Below are 25,415 nucleotides of genomic sequence, written 5' to 3'. Positions count from 1 at the left end.
ACAGAGGCGACGTAGCTCTGTGTGTTGTGTGTGTGTGTGTTTGTGCGTGTGTGTGTGTGTGTGCGTGTGTGTGTCTCTGTGTGTGTGTGTGTGTGTGTGTGTGTGTGTGTGTGTGTGTGTGTCAGAGCTGATCCCAGCTATCTGTGAAACATGCAGAGAGGAACAAGGAGATCACACTTACGTATGAGCTCTCAGGTACCGAGATTTAGCACGATTGATATTATGTGAATTGGTCCCCGGTATTACCGGCCTAATGCGGTTGGTACCCTAAAAAGTACAGAGTTTTGGTACCCAACCCCACCCTAAACCCAACCAGGGTTGAAGGTGTTTCAGAGGTACTGCAGTGACTCTGGGAGGGTTTTATCTCCTGCTATTGGCTGGACAAACCCTGTGAGGAATTACAAATTGTGAAATCTTGAGTCCCTCTTTGTTTTTGTAATGTCTTGTGTAAGGCCTAGATAATATAATAAAATGTACATTTATTATATTACAACTTTTTTCAGAGCTCTGAAAATGTAATACAGCATTTGTCTTTCTTCCAAAGTGTATTTTAATCATTAATCTTCTTTGTGTGTATTTCTGAGGCAGTCTTGAACACTATTTTATTTTGAAGCTCAGCATCTAATCTGCACCAGAAGTGATAGCATTTACTGTGGCTAACTTCACACTTTGAACCAGATGGCGTCTAGCAGAAAGGTGTGTTAGCAGCAGCGTTGGGCAAGTTACTTCGAAAATGTAATACATTATGGATTACTAGTTACTGTCATCTGAGAGTTATTAGTTATATTACAATATTACGGTCTCTGAATTTTAATGTCTTACACTACTTTTGCATTACTTTTGAGTTACTTTTTCCAAAATATCCAGAGAAGTATGACATGGCATTCTAAAAAGCTAAAATTGAGGTTACTGCAGCTCATTATATATCCAGTCGAGGACAATATGTATAGCATAATGAGTGTGTAGGCCCCTAAGGCTACTAAGAACTTAATACAATAGACACAGTAAAGGCTCATGGCACAATACAAAAAGTAACAATCACTGTCAGAATTACAAAAGCAGGCAAAGAATCAAAATCTGGTAGATTAGAAGCCACAATTATGTAACCTATAGTCTAATGATGACAAGATGCACAATCTCTTATTCTTTTCCTTTTTTATTCTTTTATCCTCTTTTAATTCAAGTTCACAGCACAAAGCTGGCACGCATTGGATGACATAGCTTATGCTTTATAAAGAATCAAAAAGTGCTCTTAGAGAATTAGACCTCCTGGAAATATGACTCTGTCATTTTAGTCCAACTTCACAAAAATGAACATGAAGGCTAAACAAAGCCTAGAATTGATTTAAAAAAAATAAAACACAGAGGAACCCTGCTATTTGCCAAACATTGGCTAAAACATAGGCTACCAAATAAAGGCTGATAAAATGTAAATCACTTCTAGCTATTTTTTTATTTTTTATTTTAATACAAACTGTCATATCTTAAAGGAAAATACCATGAAATACTTTTTCAGTGCTTGAGCAAATATGTTTGGGTATTTGGAGTGCCTAACAATCCCAATTTTGAAATAAGACAACCCAGTCAGGTTTTTGTAGGCTGCCTAGATCATAAAACATGAGATTCAACAAGCTATTCACATTTGACTCTAAGTATCTCCACCCACCGCTTAACCACTAATCCATATAATCCATAATTTTTTCATAAGCCAATCAGAGTAGATTTTTTTTTTTTTTGGGAGGGGTGCATAATTTGTGCAATTTTTGTCTGGTAAAAATTATTTTAATAACTCTTTGGTCTAGGAGGAGTTTGAAAAAAAAGGGTTATGATAAATCACGATTTTTCGTGCATAAATGTATCGGCGTGGCCTATATTAGGAGATTCAGCTGAATTCAGGGAACGCTTGGATATGTGTATTATATGTGATGTACGGTTTGGGAGTTATAAGGCCAAACATGTTTTTTCTGACATAGCGCCACCTAGTGGTGGAAGTAGCTGAATATTTTTGTCCAGCTGGGAGGAGGCCTGGAACACCTCCCTAGGGAGGCGTCCAGGGGGCATCCTTACCAGATGCCCAAACCACCTCAACTGGCTCCTTTCAACGCGAAGGAGCAGTGGCTCTAATCCAAGCTCCTCACGGATGATTGAGCTTCTCACCCTATCTCTAAGGGAGACGCCAGCCACTCTCCTGAGGAAACCCATTTCGGCCGCTTGTACCCTGGATCTCGTTCTTTCGGTCATACCCAGCCTGCATGACCATAGGTGAGGGTAGGAACGAAAACTGACCGGTAGATCGAGAGCTTTGCCTTCTGGCTCAGCTCTCTTTTCGTCACAACAGTGCGATAAATTGAATGTAATACCGCACACACTGCGTCGATTCTCCGACCAATCTCCCGCTCCATTGTACCCATTGTACATCAACACCTTCACTTGGGGTCAGGGGCGGACTGGGACAAAAATTCTGCCCTGGCACTGTAGCCACACCAGCCCACATCAACACGCCCATGCAGCCCCACCCATGGACATGTGCATTCACTAATTACATTTGTGTACAGATTGTGAAATAATATAAGCAGTACCTTATTTATTCCGTTTGTATGCTGTTACTGTCATTCTCTACTGTATGTAGGTCTTTGTTGTCACTGTCTGTCTGTTCGATTGTCCGTATTTCTCTCTGTTGACACTGTACATATTGTCTGTCTGGTTGTCCATCTTTTCATCTGTTTTAACTCTCTAATTCTGCAATTTAAGTATGTTTTTATGGCTGTCTGAGATTATACTTCAGGGGTTTTCCTTGCTCAGAATTGGCCTTTGAGGGAACCAGGGGTTTTGAGGGTAGAATATTTCAATTCCTGCATTCTGATACATTTTTAGTCACCAATTTATGGTAAAAACATCTATATTTATGGCAAAGAAATCACAAAATTCTGGTGGCAGGTAACAATTCAAAATACAACATATAATGGAATTTTATTATATTCAGTAGTTCAGTAAGGGGGCTTTCACATCTGGGATATACGGATACGACAACGGATACGACAACACTTGACCCCAAGATCCAGTGGTTTAAAATAGCATGAACGGGGCTTTATGGTCAAGTTTTGCTCCCAAGTTGAAAATTTGAAAAAAAATATTTAAGATTGACTTACATAGGCTACTGCTTTTATTGCTAAATTGTACAATAACACATCATTTTATGGATACAAAACGTTGTGAAGTGTAATGTTTTCTACATTCTATTGATAAAAAAATTATCAGTGATGTTGAATATAGCGTTCAGGGTTGTCATTTGTACTCCTATAGGCCTACACTTCGCATCAGGCGTTAAAACCAACTGTAACAAAACACCATATTAGACTACTATTTAACGCGACAACAAGACGCTTTTAACCGGTAATGAAACAGTCTCAATTTAATACTGATGCCGTCAGATGGCCGTGCGGACAGACAGCAGTCGGAGCTCCGGCAAAGCACTGCGCCCATCAGCAGCAGCTTCTCACTGCGCAGCCGGTCCCCCAGAGCAGCATGATCACCGGGAGGGTCCGGTACAGCCTGAAAACTGCAAACGGAGATCCCGTTTGAAGGTGATGTGCTTGATTTGGACTGAATGTCCCAATTTGAGTAACCTCTGGATGGGTCGGTCAGCCCATCTTGGGACCAGGCCGGCCATTGCCGACTGGCCAAATGCTTAGGCTAATATTTATTATTATTGTTGTTATTAATATAATAATAATAATTATTATTATTATTATAACCACAGTGAAATTGTGCAAGCGATAAAAACTCCTATGCGCTGTCAGCCTGTAAAGAAAATGTATTTGTATATTAAAGAAAAAAAATCTGAACGGCCCAAATTTTTAAAAAATGGTCCGGCCACTCTGGCATTTGCAAGAATTGCCAGATGGCCAATCCGCCCCTGCTTGGGGTAAGGACTCATTCCCTACATGGAGTAGGCACTCCATCAGCTTCCTGCTGTTGTATGTTGACGATTCGTCCCAGCCATACCTGTGTGTTACTGTTTCCCTGTTTGTTCTGTTATGTTTTACCCGCGTTCTTTCTGTGTTCTTTGTTTTGTTTTCCTAGTTTCATCCTTCTGTATGTTTCTGATGCTTCAGATTCTTGTTTTACTTTGTAGTCTGTTTCTCCTGTCATGTCTTTTTTTACTTCCTTCCTTCCTTCCTGTTTCTCTGTCCATCAGCACTCTCGTCACCTGTCCCTCATTTCTACCATCATTACCTTGTGTATTTAGTTTCTGTGCTTTCTTTGTCTGTTGTCCGATCTTTGTCATTACGTGTGTCATTCCGTGTCATTCCCTGCATTTCTTGCATCACACTGCAGACCCCTCACCTTCTTGTCGAGTCTAAGCAGCTCCCTGATTTTGCTGCTGAACCTAGACTGTTGCCATCCCCAGTCTCAACTCAACTTTTACAGTCTCCTGGTATCCCAAGCTTCTGAGTCTCAGTGGTCCCCTGTTCCTGAGTCCTACCAGTCCCAAGTTGCTGTGCCCCCGTTTCTTCCGGCAGACATTTCTGACTGCCCTCAGCTGCTGTGTTCCCCAGATTCAGTTTTACAACCGCCCTTCCCCTGACAAGCCACAGCATCAACAGGAATTAGCTTTGCCTCAGCAGTCCCTGGAGTCCCCAGCTGCCCTGTTGCCAGCTTCCAGCCCTGCTGATCTGTCACCTGTCTCAGGTCTCAGGCCTTCGTTTTGAGGGCCTTTGTCGCCAGTCGCCTGTTTAGCTTTTCAGAGGTCTTCACCTCTGGAGGCCTTCGCTGCAAGCCTTGCCTTCGCCCCAGGCCTCCAGAGGAGTCCTTTAGTTTAAAGCAGAAAGATTCAGTGTTGTTTGTCTGTTTCTTATTTTGTTGTGGTTTTCACCAGATATAATTACGTCGTTTTGCTCTTTTATAGTGTAAAATGTCATACAATTCTTATTTTTTATTTTATCATTAACTTTCTTTATGTGACTGTACTTATTTCTGTCATGTGCTGCCAGAGAGTGAATCAATCCATAAAGCCTTAAACATTATTTTATATTTCCGTCACTTTGCTGCAGACCAGATGAGCAGCAACTACAGCCAGATCCAGACGAAAGTTTCTGGTAAGAAAGGTTTCAAATCACCAAAACACACAGGATCAAACATCACACTGTCTATTAAGCATACATAATCTCAAACTATCTTATTTTCATCTATTGCTGTTTATCTCAAGACATATCCGTCGAAAACAGTCAGTTACAGGATGAAGTAAATGAGCTGAAGTGCAGAATTAAAGGTGAGAAAGTTTAAAATCAGTAAACACCTGTATTATATTTACATCATAGAACTTGATTGTGTATTTACCGTTGATTACGGATGTGAACAGTTTCATGCTGTTTTGCTGATGATGTGAATATTTCTGTTAGAGATGGTCACTTACAAATGAGATGTAAAACCTAAAGTATTTACAGAGTTAACATCCTGACAGGGAAACATAACCTAGGCAAGAAAGATCTTTAAATAGTGAAACTGCATTTGTTTGATTTTAAGAGAAGCTGTGTCCTGACGGATGTAAATGTTTTGGATGCAGTTGTTACTTTAAATCTGAGAAGGACTATTGGTTTGGAAGCAAAGATGACTGTGAGCAAAGAGGAGCACATCTGGTCGTCATAAACAACGAAGAGGTACAGGTGAGTGTGTTTGTTTCTGAGTGATTTAGAGAAAAAGAAATTCAATGGAAATATTGAAATCTAAAATATAATCACAATTTTAAATGTTTGAAAAAACCCTTGAAATGTTAACCGTCTATTGAGCACTAACGGTGCAGTTCCTCATGCATTCTCTGTTTCTCTGCTGATTATAAATGTCTTTCTTCACTTCCCTCCGTTACTAATGTGTGTTTCCTGTCATGCTGTTGAGTCCAGTCCTCAGTGTGTGGTGGACCGAGGGATCCCTCTTCTGTTTTTTGAGGCTGATTGTCAAAGTGACAAAAACTAAAACTACATTCTGTTTGTCAAGATGTTCCATGTTGTTTGTTTGATTCTATTGAAACTATGGTTGGTTATTATTGTGATTAGTTTCTGATTCATGCATCATGGGGGAATTTTGTTCTTGCAATGCATTTCCTCTTTCCTTCAGATGTAGTCACAAGATGACCTTACTACAACAGAAATGCTGAACTGTGAACAGAGAAATGATTGTTGTCTCTTGCCAACGTCTAGAAGTTTGTCACTGACCTGAGTAAGGATGAAGAGTACTGGATTGGTCTAAGGGGTCAACAGAGCCAAGGAGAATGGGAATGGGTTGACGGATCACCGCTGACAGAAACGTGAGACATTTCAAAGGCTTTTGTTTTCATCACAATTCCATCAAAGTCACTGTTTGTCACTAAAATAAGTGCTTTAAATAGAAGGATGTTGGAGTTAAAGCTGCTTTTTTCCAATTTTTTGTCAGTGGCCAACAATTTTGAGCACCCTGTAAACATTAGAACTGTATAGTGAAGTCTTAAACCATAAAGATTTAATATGTGTTAAACTTTCACAGACCTGAAAAGCTACTGTAGTTTAATGCGTGTGACTGAATCAAAATGTAAAGTCTATATGACCGGCTGCTGGGCTTTTAAAAACAGACACTAGCTGCAGAAAACAAAGAAAGGGCGCCATCTTGGTTAGATATCATAAAACCTTGTTTTTTGAGGATGATTCCTGTCAGTATAAACCTTCAATGACTGAAAACAGAGATGTGGGAGTACTGGACAAGGGTTCATTCTGTCACTGGCAGCCATTACAGATTAAATAGATCTACAAAGCTGAGTCTTAAATGAGTTATTGAAATAATTGTATTAATAACAGATAATATAAATAGGTTATGTGAAATTCAAAAGTTTACTTTAAATGAATACCAATCAGGAGTTTCAGCCCTGTTTAATAAAAGGACGTTTTATTTCTCTGACAGGTTCTGGGCATCAGGACTGCTTCACAATCATGGTAACTTTAATGCTGCAACATGTTGCGATCAACAAGGAAAATGGACACAAACAAGAAGATTTGGTGACCTTAAGAAGTTCATCTGTGAGAAAGAGATTCTCTGAACTCTGTGATGACAGAGGGGGTGTAGTGTTGGGATCAGCTTTGTCAAATCAGACTAATTAACATTTTGCTCAGTAGTTTATTCTGTGTTGCTAAATAACCTGGATTACATAGATATCGTCCCTCTGCCCTTCATAGTGCATAATCTGGTTAGAAGTCATGAGCACTTAAGGCCTCTTTACAGCTGCCGTTCCTGACCTGTGGCGCGACAATGTGACGTCAAAATGACGTAGATCTCGCTGCCGTGCCAGAATTTTTAGTATGCGACCAGAGGTCATGCAGTGGCGCGTGACAGTTTGAGGGTAACCGGACGCCAGGACTCTGAGTGACTGCAAGTCTCTCTTGTAAACTTACATGTGTTAAAATGAGTCCTTTTATGATGAATGAAAGGCTTGATCTGACCAAGTACCTCATTGAATTGTTGTACAGACATTCTGAAGTATTTAAAGCGCTTCTCTTCTTCTATCATCCTCATTTGTTTCACAAGGATATTGAACTCACCATATTCATGTCTGGCGTTATTCAAAGGACAAACATTCCACCTTCTTTTCCATTTTTTTGCGAGCAGGCTCAAAAGCAGCTGTTCTTCCTCATTCATTGAGTCCAATATTATCTTAGCCACTGTTGACATTGACATTGACGTCAATGCTGCTGCCAGTTCTGCCGTCGTTTACCTTTTTCTTCTTCTTCTAGTCTATAGAAATAGCAAAGTCGGTAGCCTTTCCTCATTAGCGCCACCTTTGTTCAGGAGAAGACTGCAGCTAGTGACCACCACGCAGGAGTATAAATAGTTATGGCGCTCCCATGACTTCACACTGTTGCGCGCCAGGTCGGGAATGGCGAGTATACTGCTTGCTTCACTCTGTAGTCTTACAGGATTATAATAGTAAAAGCAAATAAAAACATGGAATTGCAGGTTGTCAGCTTTTAGAACATTTTACAAACACCTAAAATAAAACTCCTCCATCTCCCCTCCCTAATGCGTGTTTTACAGTAGCCACAGCCAAGCTGGCGCGCGCCATCTTTACATCAAATTGACCTAGATCTCGCTGCCAGGTCAATGCTGCTGCCAGTTCTGCCGTTGTTTATCTTTCTCTTCTTCTTCTAGTCCGTATAAAGAGCAAAGTCGTTAGCCTTTCCTCATTAGCGCCACCTCTGTTCAGGACAAGACTGCAACTAGTGTCGCGACCACCAGTGCGGGTATAAATAGTTACGCCGATTCCATGACGTCACATTTGTGCACACCAGCTGGGCTGTGGCTACTGCATACTACCCTTATCTCATCCCTACAACCTATCAAATCAAAAAATTATTCATGTCTTACGCTGCAGCTGGTATTCTTGTATTTGTATCTTATTCCATTGTAGCCTGTTCTGATTTTTTTATTTCTTTCATGAAAGTTTTTAACTGCTCTTGAATTGCATTGTAGCTGGAATGTGCTATAGAAATAAAGTTGCTTTGCCCTACGACCTGCAACCTGTCAGTCAGTCACCAGGGCACAAAGAGAATTTTAGCGTCAATAACAAACACCAAAGACACCTGACCAAGCGTCTGTATGTGACGCCATGGGAGGGAGAATGTGTTGTTATATTATACTGCAGCGAACGCTGTCTGCGTGGCGTTTTGAAAAGTTTAACCACACTTGGGACGGCTTTATTGGCATTAACGTGACTCACTGCGACTTGAACAAGCTGCAGAGGGAACATAGTTTGCTCCATCTGCTCCACAGCTCTGTGTGTGTGTGTTTGTGTGTGTGTGTGTGTGTGTGTGTGTGTGTGTGTGTGTGTGTGTGTCAGAGCTGAGCCCCTCTATCTGTGAAATATGCAGAGAGGAATAAGGAGATTGCGCTTACGTATGAGCTCTCAGGTACCGAGATTTGGCACGATTGATATTATGTGAATTTATCCCCGGTAATACCGGCCTAATCCGGTTGGTACCCTGAAAAGTACAGAGTTTGGTACCCAACCCCACCCTAAACCCATCAAGGGTTGAAGGTGTTTCAGAGGTACTGCAGTGGCTCTGGGAGGGTTTTATCTCTGGAAGGTAACGGACATCCGGCCGATAAGAGTGTAATCCGGCGGATTTTCCATCGGCAACTGAGCAAATGAAAATAGATATAGACTAGTTTAACGACAACTTTTTATTTAATAATCTCAAAAGTGTTTATAACAACATCTGGACGTTTCAGATCCAGCAAAGGCAGATCTCAAAAACGTTCCAGGTTCAGTTTGAGTTTTCCCAGTTTTCCCAGTAGGTCCAGTCCGGTCCGAGCAGCCAGCAGAGACACCATGTCGTTGCAGCCGGAGTTCACCGCCACGTCAGACGCTGTCTGCCCGCCCCGTTCCACCGCGCACACCGGCCTGACAGCTGGAACCCACACCAGACATTTTCTTCTTTATCTACATTAATCATGTATTAGACCTGTCCAGACACCAGACACATCTCTTCTTTATCTACATTAATCATGTATTAGACCTGTCCAGACACCAGACACATCTCTTCTTTATCTACATTAATCATGTATTAGACCTGTCCAGACACCAGACACATCTCTTCTTTATCTACATTCAGTCATGTATTAGAGCTGTCCAGAATACGCCACTGGGACATCCTGTTGTGTTCTTTAATCACCAAATGTAGACTTTATATTTCACTGTTCCTGTTTTCTATCAGATTGTTTATAGATCTCAACAAAAAAGCGCGCAAAAATTTCCAGAAAAAAATTAATTTAAACGTCAAAACACTTAAGCACAAAAAGCGAAGAAACTTGAACCTTTTGAACAGCTCAAAACAGGATTTTAGTTTGTTTTTAACTCTCTGAGACGAGACATCAGAACTACAACTCTGCTCTGAGTCATTTAGTGTCTTTTAACTCATCATGTGTTTCTGTTTATTGGGCATTTGTGTCTCTTTGGTTGGTTATGCGTCTATAGTCATGTGACTGGTTAACGGAGGCGTGGCCTGGTATAAGCAGATGTTTACAGCATCTGGATGATTGCTACGTAACTGGTGGCCCTAAATCAGTAGTGTAGACTAGAGGGCAGTAGTGTGGACTAGAGGGCAGTAGTGTAGACTGGAGGGCAGTAGTGTGGACTAGAGGGCAGTATTGTAGACTAGAGGGCAGTAGTGTAGACTAGAGGGCAGTAGTGTGGACTACAGGGCAGTAGTGTAGACTGGAGGGCAGTAGTGTAGACTAGAGGGCAGTAGTGTGGACTAGAGGGCAGTAGTGTAGACTAGAGGGCAGTAGTGTGGACTAGAGGGCAGTAGTGTGGACTAGAGGGCAGTAGTGTGGACTAGAGGGCAGAGGGCAGTAGTGTAGACTAGAGGGCAGAGGGCAGTAGTGTAGGACTAGAGGGCAGTAGGGCAGTAGTGTGGACTAGAGGGCAGAGGGCAGTAGTGTGGACTAGAGGGCAGTAGTGAGGACTAGAGGGCAGTAGTGTGGACTAGAGGGCAGTAGTGTAGACTAGAGGGCAGTAGTGTGGACTAGAGGGCAGAGGGCAGTAGTGTAGACTAGAGGGCAGTAGTGTGGACTAGAGGGCAGAGGGCAGTAGTGTAGACTAGAGGGCAGTAGTGTTGACTAGAGGGCAGTAGTGTAGACTAGAGGGCAGTAGTGAGGACTAGAGGGCAGTAGTGAGGACTAGAGGGCAGTAGTGTAGACTAGAGGGCAGAATTATAGGGCAGTAGTGTTGACTAGAGGGCAGTAGTGTAGACTAGAGGGGCAGTAGTGAGGACTAGAGGGCAGTAGTGAGGACTAGAGGGCAGTAGTGTAGACTAGAGGGCAGAGGGCAGTAGTGTAGACTAGAGGGCAGTAGTGTGGTTGAAAGTGTCTGCTGGTTCTTACTGAGAGCGCTGCTGTCGGCAGATCTCTCCGTGACGCTGCTCAGAGTCTCGGTCCGACCTGCAGGATCAGCACCGTCTGCTGCTGGACCCACCTGAGAACACACCGGACTTTACTCCAGTGTTTCTGCAACATGTCCACCCTTTAGGTCAGTGGTTCCCAACTGTTCTTCCTTGGCGCCCCCCTACTTATGTCTAAGAAAAGCTGAGCCCCGAAAACCCAAGTTGAGGTAACTCTCCAGATAGAGCCTTACTTTCTTCGTTGATACAGAGCAGTTATCAGCACTTTGACGTTTCTCCACATGTTTCATTCATAAAATAGTGATGCCATGGCGGCAGGAAAGACCAGGATGATAACAGCTAGCAGCTAGCAGCTAACAGCTGATAGCAGCTGACAGCTAACAGCTGACCTGATGACAGCAAGGGCCACAGGTTAAGAGGTCCTGGAGATTTAGGGTCCCAGGTTAAGAGGTCCTGGAGATTTAGGGTCCCAGGTTAAGAGGTCCCGGAGGTTTGGCCTACTAAGTAGCCTGTCTACAATTTTAAGCGAGAACAAAAATATATAGTGTTTATACAGACTTTTGTATACATCATATATTCTAGTGTATTATCATAATTTGTTTAACATGTGCAAATATTTATTTTTTTTTACCTTAAACCAGATAAAGACTTGGCCCCTGTGATCTTTGCCGTCCCCCAAGGGTCGGCGGACCCCAGGTTGGGAACCACTGCTTTAGGTTACAGACCTGTGGTTCTTCCCGGCAGACGACAAAGCGCTGGTCACGCTGACCTCGTTAGCGATCTTCCTGGACGCGCGCGGCAGAAACCATCTGAAGGAGAGCCTACCACGTCAGCTGACACACAGGAAGTAAAGCCCTGCAGCTGGACATGTGACTATGATCACAGGGTCAAAATTTTAAATGAAAACTTGTCAACACTTGTCACTTTACCCAACATTTTTTGTCGATTTTTTCCCGTGATCTTTTCCAACATTTTTGTCACTTTATTTCAACGTTCTTTTGTCATTTTTCTTTTCTTCAAATACGATAAAATTAAATAAACAACCAAATTCAATAAAAGTAGTGAACTGATCATTTATTTTACTTGTGGAGACCGTTATATGGAACCTTTTTTTTGACAATGTGGTTGAAAGAAACCCAAATTTCTGATATAGAAACTTTTTGAAAATGGGTCAAATGTGACCCGAGGACACCAGGTTAATACTTTAACTACATGTTCCTGATCACATTTACACACATTTACTGCAGTAACATTCTCACTGCAGGACTTTTACTGTAACAGAGTATTTACAGTGTGGTATTTTAGTAATCTTTCCACCGCTGTGTAGCCTACTCATTGTTCTGCTACAGCTTCACTAATCCTACTTCCTGGTCTGTTTCCTCGCGCTGAACACACACAGAAACACAAACAGTTTTAAACACGTCATACCGCGGCGTGTCCTATTAAATAACTAATAAAATAACTAATAATTATCTTCTTACTTGAGATCAGAGATGAGATGAACCAACGTGATGCTGCTTGCGCCTCGAGTCCTGCGGCCATGTACCGGGCGCCACCATAGCAACGAGTCAGAAAAACACGATTGACCTGCGATAGTTACAACATCCGGGCTTGTGGGACGCGGCTCCCCCCCCCGCCATCTTGAGACGGAGTTGTAGCTGGATTGAATTCCTCGGTGGGATGTCCTGTGTAACGTTCCTCCTTATGCACTACAGAAATGTACTACTGATTATGATGTTTTTCTTGTGTAGCATAAAGAGACTACAGCTGCATGTTAAGCACTGACAATAAATGAACCATGAACCATATACAGCAGGGGTTTTTCCAACACTTTTTAAGCCAAGGACCCCCTAACTGAAAGAGAGAATGGAACAGGGATCCCTTGCTACGTAGAAAATGAAGTTGCATATTAAACTGGGCCTACAATAACATGTAGGGCGGGCCTAAAGCCTTCATACCTTTAGTTTGCATAGGCTATTAAAATAGCCTAATAATTGTTTTCATGATTTTATAAATCATGTTTTAATGTTAAAAATACATGTAGCAAAGTTAATCCTTAGAATTATCTGTATCTGTGGATGGCTACCTTAGTTACTACCTTGCCTATAGGCCAGTATGCCTATTATCAGTTGGGATTCATATTTGCTAATGTGGAACGATGTGACAGTTATCGAGGCATAGTATCGCTTTTTCTTTTAAAGCCAACCCCCCCCTCCCCCCCGATAACCCTCGCCCTCTAAGCCCTCTTCTGCCGTACAGCCGTTACAGATACTGTCAGCGGGGCGGATGGTTAAGCCTATATTAGAGGAGTTGTTTCAGATACTTCCCTATATTTAATACTGTAGGTATTAAAACATTATAGGTTCAAATATTATAAATATTGTATTATAACTATTAATAGGTTCAAAGGAATTAATTGAAATACTTCCCTATTTCTTAGATTTTTTTAGAGAGACACACACACTACCCCCAACACTGCCGGTTCTCGCTACAGTGGAAACCCGATGAAGAGACAAGAGGCTTTTGATCGACAACCTAGAGGCCCCCGTATGTGAAATACACAGCACACAGAAGATCTTTATAACCAAACAATTACAATTGATTACTCACACTCGAACAGCCACTTCTGCCTTGGTCACAGAGGTTTCGCTCGCCAGCTGGAGGATCAAAGGTCTGCTTTGCCAGGTCGGTCCCCGGGTTGCTGCAAACCGCACGGGCTAAAGAGGAGGCCACCACTTCCTTTTTCGGGGGTCCCCGCTCACGCAGGCAAGTGACAAAAAGAAGAAAAAGGGGGAAAAAAAGAAAGAAAGTCTTTTAAAAGAGCAAAAAAAGACTCACAAGGCTTTTGGGTCACCCTTGCTTTAAGAAGAACACGACGGTTTTATTATTTAAAAAAAAAAAAAAAAAAAAAAGACAAGCAAAACAAAAATAAAATACTCTAAGACAGAGTCTTGGTCAAAAACAGAAAAACGAACCCAAGGGATCAAGCGAGCGGCTGGCGAGACAGCTTTTGACAAAACACCCGTTTTTATAGGTACATTTCTTGGGGTTCAGCCCCCATCACAGCGGGTGTGTTTTATCACATTATGTTTCACCTTACATGGTAATACAGTCGGTAAATCAAGCATCAGGTTGGATATACGTAAAACCATCTCATATGACGATATTTCCCTTTATACATATGCATGTTGCTATCTAACATAGAATCTAACGGATCGGTTCATCACTAGGTCAATGCAGTAACCTCTTTTACCCCTGGTATCACAGGAGCCTAACCCCCAAGTGCATGTATACAAGGCCCCAAAAGCACTTCCTCTTTCCAGCTGTGCAGGTTCAGACAGACAGTTACAAAAGCAACTTATGCATCTGAAGCCTCTTGCAGACACTTCCTCTTCACGACTGCAGGGTCAAATAGGCAGCTTTACACAGTAACTCACACTAAAATGTCTCTAAGCATGTTTATAGTAATATCAGTAAACAAAAACTTAGCATGATTTAGCAATATTTCTAAAGGCACATCAGTACTCACACACCACAAAATCAAAGGCAGTATTATAGTTTCAAGAGCAAAAATATATTTTAGCTGTTTTTGGTTAACTCATGTCAAAAGCAGAAGCACAGTCTCCACTGTTCTTGAGCTGATACATTTCAAACGCAGAAGAATAGTTTTAGCTGTCTTTTGGATTAATACAAATACATTTCAAAAGGCAAAAAATATTTCAAAAGCAGAAATAGTTTTTAATTGTTTTTTGGATTTTCACATACTCGTTCAACACTAATAATATGTTGGATTCATGTTAGGATTTTTAAAATTTTTGAAAAAATTAAAAACTTAACAATAATTTGGAGGCCCCCCTGCATTTACTCTGAGGACACCCTAGGGGTCCCGAACCCCTGTTGAAGACCCCTTGATATACAGTTTAAAACAGTTTAAAGTCTAAATAATTACATATCAGATCCCTGGATCACTTCCCAGTCAGTATGGACCAGAGGAACGATTCCGCCAGCGCACATTACGAATCCCACTATGGCCAACGTACCAAGACCCCCCTTCAATAGCATTCACACACTACTATTGGCCAGGCGTCCACGCCTGATATACAGGTCCTATCCCCTACCAATCCCCTAACCCTAACCTTAACCACTCGAGGTGAAATGCCTAACCCTAACCACTCAAGCTGCTTCTAGAGGGGCTGTGGGTCTTGGCGTGGCCATAGTGGGATTCGAATTTTGCTTCCAGCCACCAACTATCAGCATACATGTAAGGTCATGAGTAGACCGACCAGGAGGCACTGCTGTTATAGCCTTGGCCATAGAGTTCAGCACTCTGTTTGTTATTGGAAAATAACCATTTAAAACCAACCGTTAAGTTAATTTGTTCAAACATTGAGTTTATTTAAGCATCAATCTACAGTTTGTGATGACAAGAAATATAATTAGTGGTTTATTTACTGATTTAAAAGTGAAACATCAGCATTTAAGTTGACTTCATTTTTTATTTAATAATTCATAAACTATGTATTATTCTCAAGTTTAAATTGTTTGTGGATAGGCTCTGCATTATTGGAAAAATTTACATGAGCTGTAATTTTTACAAGAAGACATGAATAGCCCTATTTGGAACTACTGGGGCGATTTTGTAGGAGAGGGGCATCTACATAGAAAATTAAAATTAAAAGGAAATGTTCTTATGTGAACCATTATTTGCTGAACTTTTAATGCTTTACAAACACCAGAGCCGGTGAGTGCTGTGACTACTCTTCTGAAGAGATTTTGAGAGGGACATTAGATAGTTAAATACACTGGTTGACTGACATGATACCATTGTATTAATATAATACTATCATCCATCCATCCATCCATCTTCTTCCGCTTATCCGTTAAAGTCGGGTCGGGGGAGCAGCTCCAGCAGGGGACCCCAAACTTCCCTTTCCCGAGCCACATTAACCAGCTCTGACTGGGGGATGCCAAGCGTTCCCAGGCCAGGTTGGAGATATAATCCCTCCACCTAGTCCTGGGTCTTCCCGAGGCCTCCTCCCAGCTGGACCGGCCTGGAGCACCTCCCCTAGGGAGGCGCCCAGGGGGCATCCTTACCAGATGCCCGGAACCACCTCAACTGGCTCCTTTCGATGCGAAGGAGCAGCGGCTCTACTCGGCGCCCTCACGGATGACTGAGCTTCTCACCCTATCTCTAAGGGAAACGCCAGCCTCCCTCCTGAGGAAACCCATTTCAGCCGCTTGTACCCTGGATCTTGTTCTTTTCGGTCATGACCCAGCCTTCATGACCGCAGGTGAGGGAATGAAAACGACCGGTAGATCGAGAGCTTTGCCTTCTGGCTCAGCTCTCTTTTTGTCACAACGGTGCGATAAATTGAATGTAATACACACCTGCTGCCCATTTTCCAACCAATCTCCGCTCCATTGTCCCCTCACTCGCAACAAAACCCAAGGTACTTTGAACTCCTTCACTTGGGGTAAGAATTCATTCCCTACCTGGAGAAGGCATTCCATCGGTTTCCTGCTGAGAACCATGGCCTCAGATTTAGAGGTGCTGATCCTCATCCCAGCCGCTTCACACTCGGCGCGAACCGATCCAGTGAGTGCTGAAGGTTACAGGCCGATGATGCCATCAGGACCACATCATCTGCAAAGAGCAGCGATGAGATCCCCAGCCCACCGAACTGCAACCCCTCCACACCACGACTTACTGCCGAGAACCCGGACACAGCTCTCACTTTGGTCGTACAGAGATTGGATGGCCCTGAGAAGAGACCCCCTCACCCCATACTCCCGCATCACCTCCCACAGTATCTCCTGGGGGACCCGGTCATACGCCTTCTCCAGATCCACAAAACACATGTAGACTGGTTGGGCATACTCCCAGGCTCCCTCCAGGATCCTTGCAAGAGTAAAGAGCTGGTCCGTTGTTCCACGACCAAGACGGAATCCGCATTGTTCCTCTTCAACCTGAGGTTCGACTATCGACCGAACTCTCCTTTCCAGCACCTTGGAGTAGACTTTACCAGGGAGGCTGAGAAGTGTGATACCCCTGTAATTGGCACACACCCTCTGGTCCCCCTTTTTGAAAAGGGGAACCACCACCCCGGTCTACCACTCCTTTGGCACTGTCCCAGACTTCCACGCAATGTTGAAGAGACGTGTCAACCAAGACAGCCCCTCCACACCCAGAGCTTTAAGCATTTCTGGACAGATCTCATCAATCTCTGGGGCTTTGCCACTGTGGAGTTGTTTGACTTCCTCCTGGGAAATTGACAACAATCCCCCATCATCCTCCAGCTCTGCCTCTACCATAGAGGGCGTATTAGTTGGATTTAGGAGTTCCTCAAAGTGCTCCTTCCACCGCCCTATTACCTCCTCAGTTTATGCCCCCAGCCTCCACAGGGATGCACGAAAAGCTCCGCCGGAGGTGTGAGTTGAAAGTCTGTTGGACAGGGGCCTCCTCCAGACGTTCCCAATTTACCCGCACTACCCGTTTGGGCTTACCAGGTGTGTCCAGAGTCTTCCCCCACCCCCTGACCCAACTCACCACCAGATGGTGATTGTTTGACAGCTCCGTCCCTCTCTTCACCCGAGTGTCCAAAACATACGGCCTCAGATCAGATGAAACGATTATAAAATCGATCATTGACCTTTGGCCTAGGGTGCTCTGGTACCAAGTACACTTATGAGCATCCCTATGTTCATTATAGACAATCCATGACTAGCACAGAAGTCCAACAACAAACAACCACTCTGGTTTAGATCAGGGAGGCCGTTCCTCCCAATCACGCCTCTCCATGTGTCTCCATCATTGCCCACGTGCGTGTTGAAGTCCCCCGACAGAACTATGGATTCCCCCACTGGAGCCCCATGCAGGACTCCACTCAAGGTCTCCAAGAAGGCCGAATACTCCGAACTCCTGTTTGGTGCATATGCACAAACAACAGTCAGAGTTATCCCACCCACAACCTACAGGCATAGGGAGGCGACCCTCTCGTCCACCGGGGTAAACTCCAACGTAGCGGCGCTCAGCCGGGGGCTTGTGAGTATCCCCACACCCGCCCGGCGCCTCACACCCTGGGCAACTCCGGAGAAGAAAAGAGTCCAACCGCTATCCAGGAGTATGGTTCCAGAACTGAGACTGTGCGTAGAGGTAAGCCCCACCAGATCTAACCGGTAGCGCTCCACCTCCCGCACCAGTTCCGGCTCCTTCCCCCACAGAGAGGTGACATTCCACGTCCCCAGAGCCAGCGTCTGCTGCCCGGGTCTGGCCCGTCAAGGCCCCTGACCTTCACTGCCACCCATGTGGCAGCGCACCCGACCCCAGCGGTTCCTTCCACAGGTGGTGGGCCCATGGGATGACAATTAAAATCCCCTCCTAAAAATAAAAACATCTTCAATATTAACTGCACTTAAAGCATTGTTTACAACCTGTAAAAAACACATTCTATCAGTTCCTGTAGTAGGAGCATACACATTCATAAAAATCAACATCAACAGCCTTCACCACCATCAGTCTGCCCTCCACCACATGCTCTACTTCAATACAGACTGGTGAAAACTTTTGAAAAGAGGGGATGCCCACCCCCAGAGAGATGGAGGGGAGAGATGGAGGGATGGAGAAAGAGGGAGGGAAAAAAAGAGGGATGGAGGGAGGGAGGGAGAGAGAGAAATAAGGAGGAAGAGAGAAAAGAGAGAGAGAGAGAAAAAAAGGAGAGAAGAGAGGGAGAGAGAAAGGAGACAGAAAGAGAGAGAGAGGGATAGACTGAGAGAAGAGGGAGAGAGAGGGAGAGAAGGAAGGGAGAGACAGAGAGGAGAGAGAGAGACTTCTAGTGAGTTATAAGTGATGATTGAGAGGGTTACTTTTGTATGAGTCTATCAATAGTTTTTAGTGAAATGCTGACTAGTAGACCTATTAAATAAACCTGAGCATCAGTCCCATGGATGACGTCTGAAGATGAGGCTGGAGAGACGGGGACCAGAGTCAGCTTTGAAACCACCGACAGAGGAGCTGCAACAAAAAGTCTCACTCTAAACATTATAAATGTCATAAAGATTTAAAATGTGTTAAGCTCTCAAAGGCCTGAATAGCTACTGTAGTTTAATGTTCGTGACTGAATCAAAATGTAAAGTCTATATGACCGGCTGCTGGGCTTTTAGAAACAGACTCTAGCTGCAGAAACCAAAGAAGGGGCGTCATCATTGGTTAGATATCATAAAACCTGTGATAGCTTGTTTTTGGGGGATGATTCCTGTCAGTAAAACCTTCAATGACTGAAAACAGGAGTACTGGACAAGGGGTTCATTCTGTCACTGGCAGCCATTACAGATTACGATTTACAAAGCTGAATCTTAAATGAGTTATTGAAATAAGTGTTTTAATAACAGTTATAAATATGTTGTGTGAAATTCAAAAGTTTACTTTAAATGAATACCAATCAGAGTTTCAGCCCTGTTTAATAAAAGGACGTTTTATTAAACTTTAAAATTAAATTTATTTCTCTGACAGGTTCTGGGCATCAGGACTGCCTCATGATTATGGTAACTTTACCGCTGTAACATGCTGCGATCAACAAGGAAAATGGAGACAAAGACAAAAAGGAAGATATGGCCCTAAGAAGTGGATCTGTGAGAAAGAGATTCTCTGAACTCTGTGATGACAGAGGGGGGTGTAGTGTTGGGATCAGCTTTGTCAAATCAGACTAATTAACATTTTGCTCAGTAGATTATTCTGTGTTGCTAAATAACCTGGATTACATAGATACCGTCCCTCTGCCCTTCATAGTGCACAATCTGGTTAGAAGTCATGAGCACTTACTCTGTAGTCCTACAGGATTATAATAGTACAAGCTAATAAAAACATGGAATTGCAGGTTGTCAGCTTTTGAGCATTTTACCCACCACCCAAAATAAAACCCCTCCCTACCAGCTGGTATTCTTGTATTTGTATCTTATTCCATTGTAGCCTGTTCTTATTTTCTTTATTTCATTCATGAAAAATTTTTTAACTTCTCTTTAATGTTTTATGTAAAAGTGTTTTGAATTGCCTTGTTGCTGAAATGTGCTATAGAAATAAAGTTGCTTTGCGCTACGACCTGCAGCCTGTCAGTCAGTCACCAGGGCACAGAGAGACTTTTAGCGTCAATAACAAACGCCAAAGACACCTGACCAAGGGTCTGTATTTGACGCCATGGGAGTGAGAATGTGTTGTTATATTATTTTGCAGTGGACGCTGTCTGCGTGGCGTTTTGAAACATGGAACCACACTTGGGACGGCTTTATTGGCATTAACGTGACTCGAACTTGACTTGAACAAGCTGCAGAGGCAACGTAGTTTGCTCCATCTGCTCCGCAGCTCTGTGTGTGTGTGTGTGTGTGTGTGTGTGTGTGTGTGTGTGTGTGTGTGTGTGTGTGTGTGTGTGTGTGTGTGTGTGTGTGTGTGTGTGTCTGTGTGTCAGAGCTGAGCCCCTCTATCTGTGAAATATGCAGAGAGGAATAAGGAGATCACACTTACGTATCAGCTCTCAGGTACCGAGATTTGGCACAATTGATATCATGCGAATTGGGTTAAGTGGCCAGCAAGGTGCCAAATCTTAGACCGTGTCCACGGTAGTGACAGGATCAGAGAAAACTAAAAACTATGTCACTTACAGATAAATTATCTTCTTATTTAATATGGGCAAAACACAAACACGTTTCAGCTAGAAGCCTTCATCAGTGTTCAGGATTTCTTACTAAATGGGACGGTTACTAGGTTACTAAAATAATAACGCAAGAAGCATGAAACCCGTTTTACTTAATGTTACCTCTGTGCGGGCCAGCACTCAAACACACTCCTCTCTCGCTGATTGGCTGTCAGCTCCGCTGGGGAAATGTCAGCACATGCTGCATGGATTCCATCCAAGAAAACTGTCCATATCACGTTAAAGAGAAGCCATTGTTGTTGTGGTAACTTTTAACAGTACATTGATTCAGGGTGCGAACTATGGGGGAGCTAGAGGGAGCTAGGCTCCCCTTAATAAGACATGGGCTCCTGATTTCAATTTTGTGTAATTTGATCATCGTGGATTATTCTGTGCAAAATTGCAAAAATATCATTCATTCATGCATGACGGCGATTTAAACCTAATTCACTTCAATAAAGATAACTATACTATATACTATACTATACATGCTGTTTTTGTCATGAGCATCAAGGCGCTGCGGTGAAAATTCAGCTCATGTTTCGTACATGATAACTCAAAGACTCGTAGAAAAAATATAAACGTTGGAGGCCATTAATTGGCGCGCAAAGTCCTTGAAATCCATTCTGCAGTTAGCATCATATAGCCATGGCAAATAGAAAACAAGGCAGTTTAATTGATTTTGGTTTTACTAAGAAACTGTGTAGCGATGACGTTAATAGCACGACCAATTCACCTCCCGTCGGGGTGACAACGCGAGAAGAAGCTGAAGAAATAATGTCCTCTCTGGCTGAAGATGGTGGTGGACAGCTCGTCAGAGGCCGGTCATAACCCTAACCCCTCTCGCTCCTCTCTCCCGTTAAACTGCAACAGCCAGCAGTGGAGAGACTGGAAGAGCCCATATACATGGCTGTTTGTTAACCCTTGTATCATCTTTAACCCTTGAGAGAGATTTCTATTGGTTGATGGAATAGCTGACAGTATGATGCCTTTGCATCTTGAGCAAAGTCACACTTGGCCATTGGCTGCATCCTTTCAGAATAGATACAAGTAACAGCTGCATGTTTTTCACTTCACCTTTTCACATTTTAATAGCAAAGTTCTTCTTTATTTTCAGGCTGGAGGCAATTCCAGGTGCAACTCCCAATACACTTTTGTTTGCAGAGTAAAGTTGAAGCTCAAATGGAACATGTTAGAGACTGTTTCCCCTGCAGGGAGATCACAAACTAAAATGTAAGTGTTGCTCCTCCAAAAGGCCTCAGTAACAGTAACTACAGTCTGCACACACTGTGGACACACAGCACTCTGTTCAAATGCTAACATGATCCTGGCAAACCGGTTAAGGATGGAAGCTTGGGGTGTGCTTAGGTCTAATTGAACCGAGGAATTATGGTATTCTTCGGTAGCCTGAGTAACTTTAACCGTTGTTCATGTGAAATGTCAAAGCCAGCCTGATGCTTTGTTTATAGACTATTTGTGGGTGGCTGTTTGCTGTTTGACCTATCAATTCCTGTCGATAAAGTACAATAGGGTAAATCCTGTATAGTGCATACACATGTAGCTGTTATGTATTATTTGTAAGTCATTGTAAGTCACAAGCGACCGGGTGTCTCACCCTGGCCCACCCACTTTACTGACTACCGCCTGATTTCACAGTTCTGGAGCATTTGATTGGCTCTGGTCCCCAGGTGTGGACCTGTCAGAGTGTCTGCAGTACCCAGACTTCCAGCGTGGTGCCTCTCTATAAGAAAGTGGTGATCGGCTTTGGTTTCATGGTTCCTGACGTCAAGTTACAGCAGGCTACATCTCCTTCCTGCTGGTCCATCCCGAGTGGAGGCAAGCAGGCATCGGCACCTTCTGATCACCACCTCCCGGGCATGATCTACCACCTCATCCAGGTGAGGAGAGCTGCAGAGTAGAGGGTGACACAGGAATCAATTGTCGCTCCCATCCCATCCCGAGCACCGTAAATACTCCCATCATGTCCTGATAACCTGAAAGTTATCAGACTCTGTTGCCCCCTTTAGCATTTTTGGTTAATCACGGTCAAATCACTGAGGTTGCCTCGGAAATTTAGGCTGCACTATACATGCATTACCTACAGACCTAGGTAACATGCATTACCTGCAGGCCTAGGTAGCATGCATTATCTGTAGGCCTAGGTAGCATGCATTACCTGTAGACCTAGGTAGCACCTGCAGGTCTATAGGTAACATGCATTAACTGCAGGACTAGGTAACATGCATTACCTGCAGACCTAGGTATCATGCATTACCTGCAGGTCTAGTTAACATGCATTACCTGCGGGCCAGGTAACATGCATTACCTGCAGGCCTAAACTATACATACATTACCTGCAGGCCTAGGTAACATGCATTACCTGCAAACCTAGGGTAGCATGCATTACCTGTAGACCTAGGTAAAAATGCATCACCTGCAGGTACACTATACATGCATTGCCTGCAGGCCTACACTATACATGCATTACCTGCAGCCCTACATTATACATACATTACCTGCGGGTAGGGATGCCGCATTACTGGTGTAATGGTAAAACCACAGTAAAAATGTTGGCGCGGTTTTCATTTAAAAATATTATTATCGCGGGTGGATTACCACGGTTGTGGAAACCCTGTGTTTAATTATTCCCAGCTTCATCCGAGGCTCCTGAAGTTGGCCTGCAGGTCTGCAGGTAATGCATGTTACCTAGGCCTGCAGGTCTTTCTCCTGTCTGAGTGCACTGCGACAGTGTAGCAGCTGTTTAACAGACTTATTTCTTTTTAATTCTTTCCCGTTTTCAGACTTGTTGAAGGGAATGTGGGTAGCCCAGAACTTAAGTTAAAACTATTCTGTAGCTTGCTAAACTGTCATGGGTTTTACTGCCTCGCTATCTTCAATAAGTGTTCTGTTACGATGTGGAATTATCCCATGTTATGACGTGACTTATATTTGTAGATAGAGAGATAGAGAGAGAGAGAGAGAGAGAGAGAGAGAGAGAGATTATCGCCTTGATAATATTGCTGTTGCTGTGTTTCTTATTGCATAGCTGATAGATGTGCAGATTGTTTAATATTACTTGTGCAGCCACATGTTGATATTCAGGTTATGTTAGGGCAATTTGCTAGCAACGTTCAATCGCCAGTAAACAGACTAGCCTGTGGAGCCACATGCTTAGCTATTAATAATGGTGTATTACACTGTTTAGTCCATTATGGATATGTGTGCTGTAATAGATGTGGCTTATTCTCAGTTTTGTGTTACTGAGCATTGAGCAATATGTTGCATTTATGTTAATTATTACAGAGAAATTAATGTAATTCTTAGTATTGTTTCTTGTTATATGCTGGTGGCTATAACATTTAGTTTTGGTAAATAATGTTCATAGTAAGTCAGATGTTTATTAATGTGCATTATTATTTTCTTATATTTCAGAACCACATCCAACTTCACATGTAACGTCAAATACAACTTCATAGTTAACTTCATGTTGGAGTTGTAAATAAATCTGCCTGGATCTCAGAGTCAGATCTCTCTGGTTCAGGTTCTTACCGGACCCCCTACAGTGGGCCGGTGTTTCAGCAGCCAGTTTGCAATAGTTTTTACAAGCCTATTGCCTATATTTTTGTAATTTAATGAACACGGTTACACTTTTTGAAACTATTTCAGCTTGTGTAGGCCTATCAGTGCTTTCTGAACATACTGAACACATTTTTAAAAATACCGTGATAATACTGAAAACTGTGATAATTTTGGTCACTATAACCGTGAGGTTACATTTTCATACTGTTACATCCCTACCTGCAGGCCTAGGTAACATGCATTACCTGCAGACCTAGGCGATTTCATTACTTCATTCCTAACGGAGATCTTCTCACACTCAAAACACACATTTATCGATTTAGGGTAGGTTAGAAGAATCACTGCCTTCAACATACTAAGTAGCCTAGGAATGCCTTGTAATCTTTGGGCGCACTCACCGCATTGCAGCGTAATTTTTTTATTTAATCTCCGGCTCCGTCTGCTCCCGTTGATTTCTCTGCTCTATTCTGTCCTATCACGTTACCGACAGTGAGATTGACTCCGTGACCCACGGGAGTCCCGAAAAATTGTCACCCTCTATTGCAGTGATTAATCAACTCTTTGTGGAGACTCTGCCCACTGCTGGCAGTAATATTTGTGTGTCTCAGACCTGATGTTTGTGTGTGCATGTGTGTGTGTGTGAGACGTGCATGGGGAAGGACGTGACGCTGCACGTGTCGGCCAGTAATCCCGCTTTGCTGCTTTATCAGAAGTTTGGTTTCAAAGCGGAGGAATACATCCTGGACTTCTATGATAAATACTATCCGGTGGAGAGCACTGAGTGCCGCCACGCCTTCTTTCTCCACCTGAGATGCTGAGAACAGAAAAATTTAATATTTTGAGGAAAAATAGTCTGATTTGGAAAATGTAAAACTTTGATTATTTTAAGATTCGGGCTCAGGACTATAAGGAGGAGGAAAACAAAACAAGTCACAAAATGTTTTGGGAAAAAAAACTCGTTCTAGTTGGAGAATAAATGTCAGAATATTACGAGAAAAAAAGTCTGAAGATTTCAGACAAAAGTTGAAATATTTTGCTGTGGTATCCAAGTCCCGACCACACGCCCACAGGGCCAATCAGGAGTCAGTCCCAGCTGTCAATCATGAGGTTTCAGCCTGTTTTTATAGCATCAAATAACTAATAAAAAGCCAACGGACATTCTGATCAAACATCAGAACTTCCTAAAGTGACAGAAACTTTTATTTCACACATGCTTTGAGTTCTGTTAGTA

The 25,415-nt window shown here is 43.0% G+C and overlaps 2 long non-coding RNA genes across 2 annotated transcripts; one reads left to right on the top strand and one right to left on the bottom strand.

The window, feature by feature from the left end:
- The first annotated feature begins 5,215 nt into the window (after positions 1 to 5,215).
- Positions 5,216 to 7,790, top strand: LOC120551162. The gene is made up of 4 exons (XR_005637841.1): positions 5,216 to 5,272; positions 5,567 to 5,666; positions 6,198 to 6,304; positions 6,931 to 7,790. It is a non-coding gene; the product is annotated as an uncharacterized LOC120551162 (long non-coding RNA).
- A 1,623-nt stretch (positions 7,791 to 9,413) lies between these two features.
- LOC120551115 lies at positions 9,414 to 11,662 on the bottom strand. The gene is made up of 3 exons (XR_005637832.1): positions 11,648 to 11,662; positions 10,906 to 10,996; positions 9,414 to 9,431 (listed from the first exon to the last, which is right to left on the bottom strand). It is a non-coding gene; the product is annotated as an uncharacterized LOC120551115 (long non-coding RNA).
- Positions 11,663 to 25,415: the final 13,753 nt, after the last annotated feature.

Source organism: Perca fluviatilis, chromosome 1, assembly GCF_010015445.1.
Source record: "Perca fluviatilis chromosome 1, GENO_Pfluv_1.0, whole genome shotgun sequence".
Classification (NCBI taxonomy): domain Eukaryota; kingdom Metazoa; phylum Chordata; class Actinopteri; order Perciformes; family Percidae; genus Perca; species Perca fluviatilis.
Note: the sequence above shows the minus strand (reverse complement) of the source record. Positions and strands in the feature narration are given on the sequence as shown.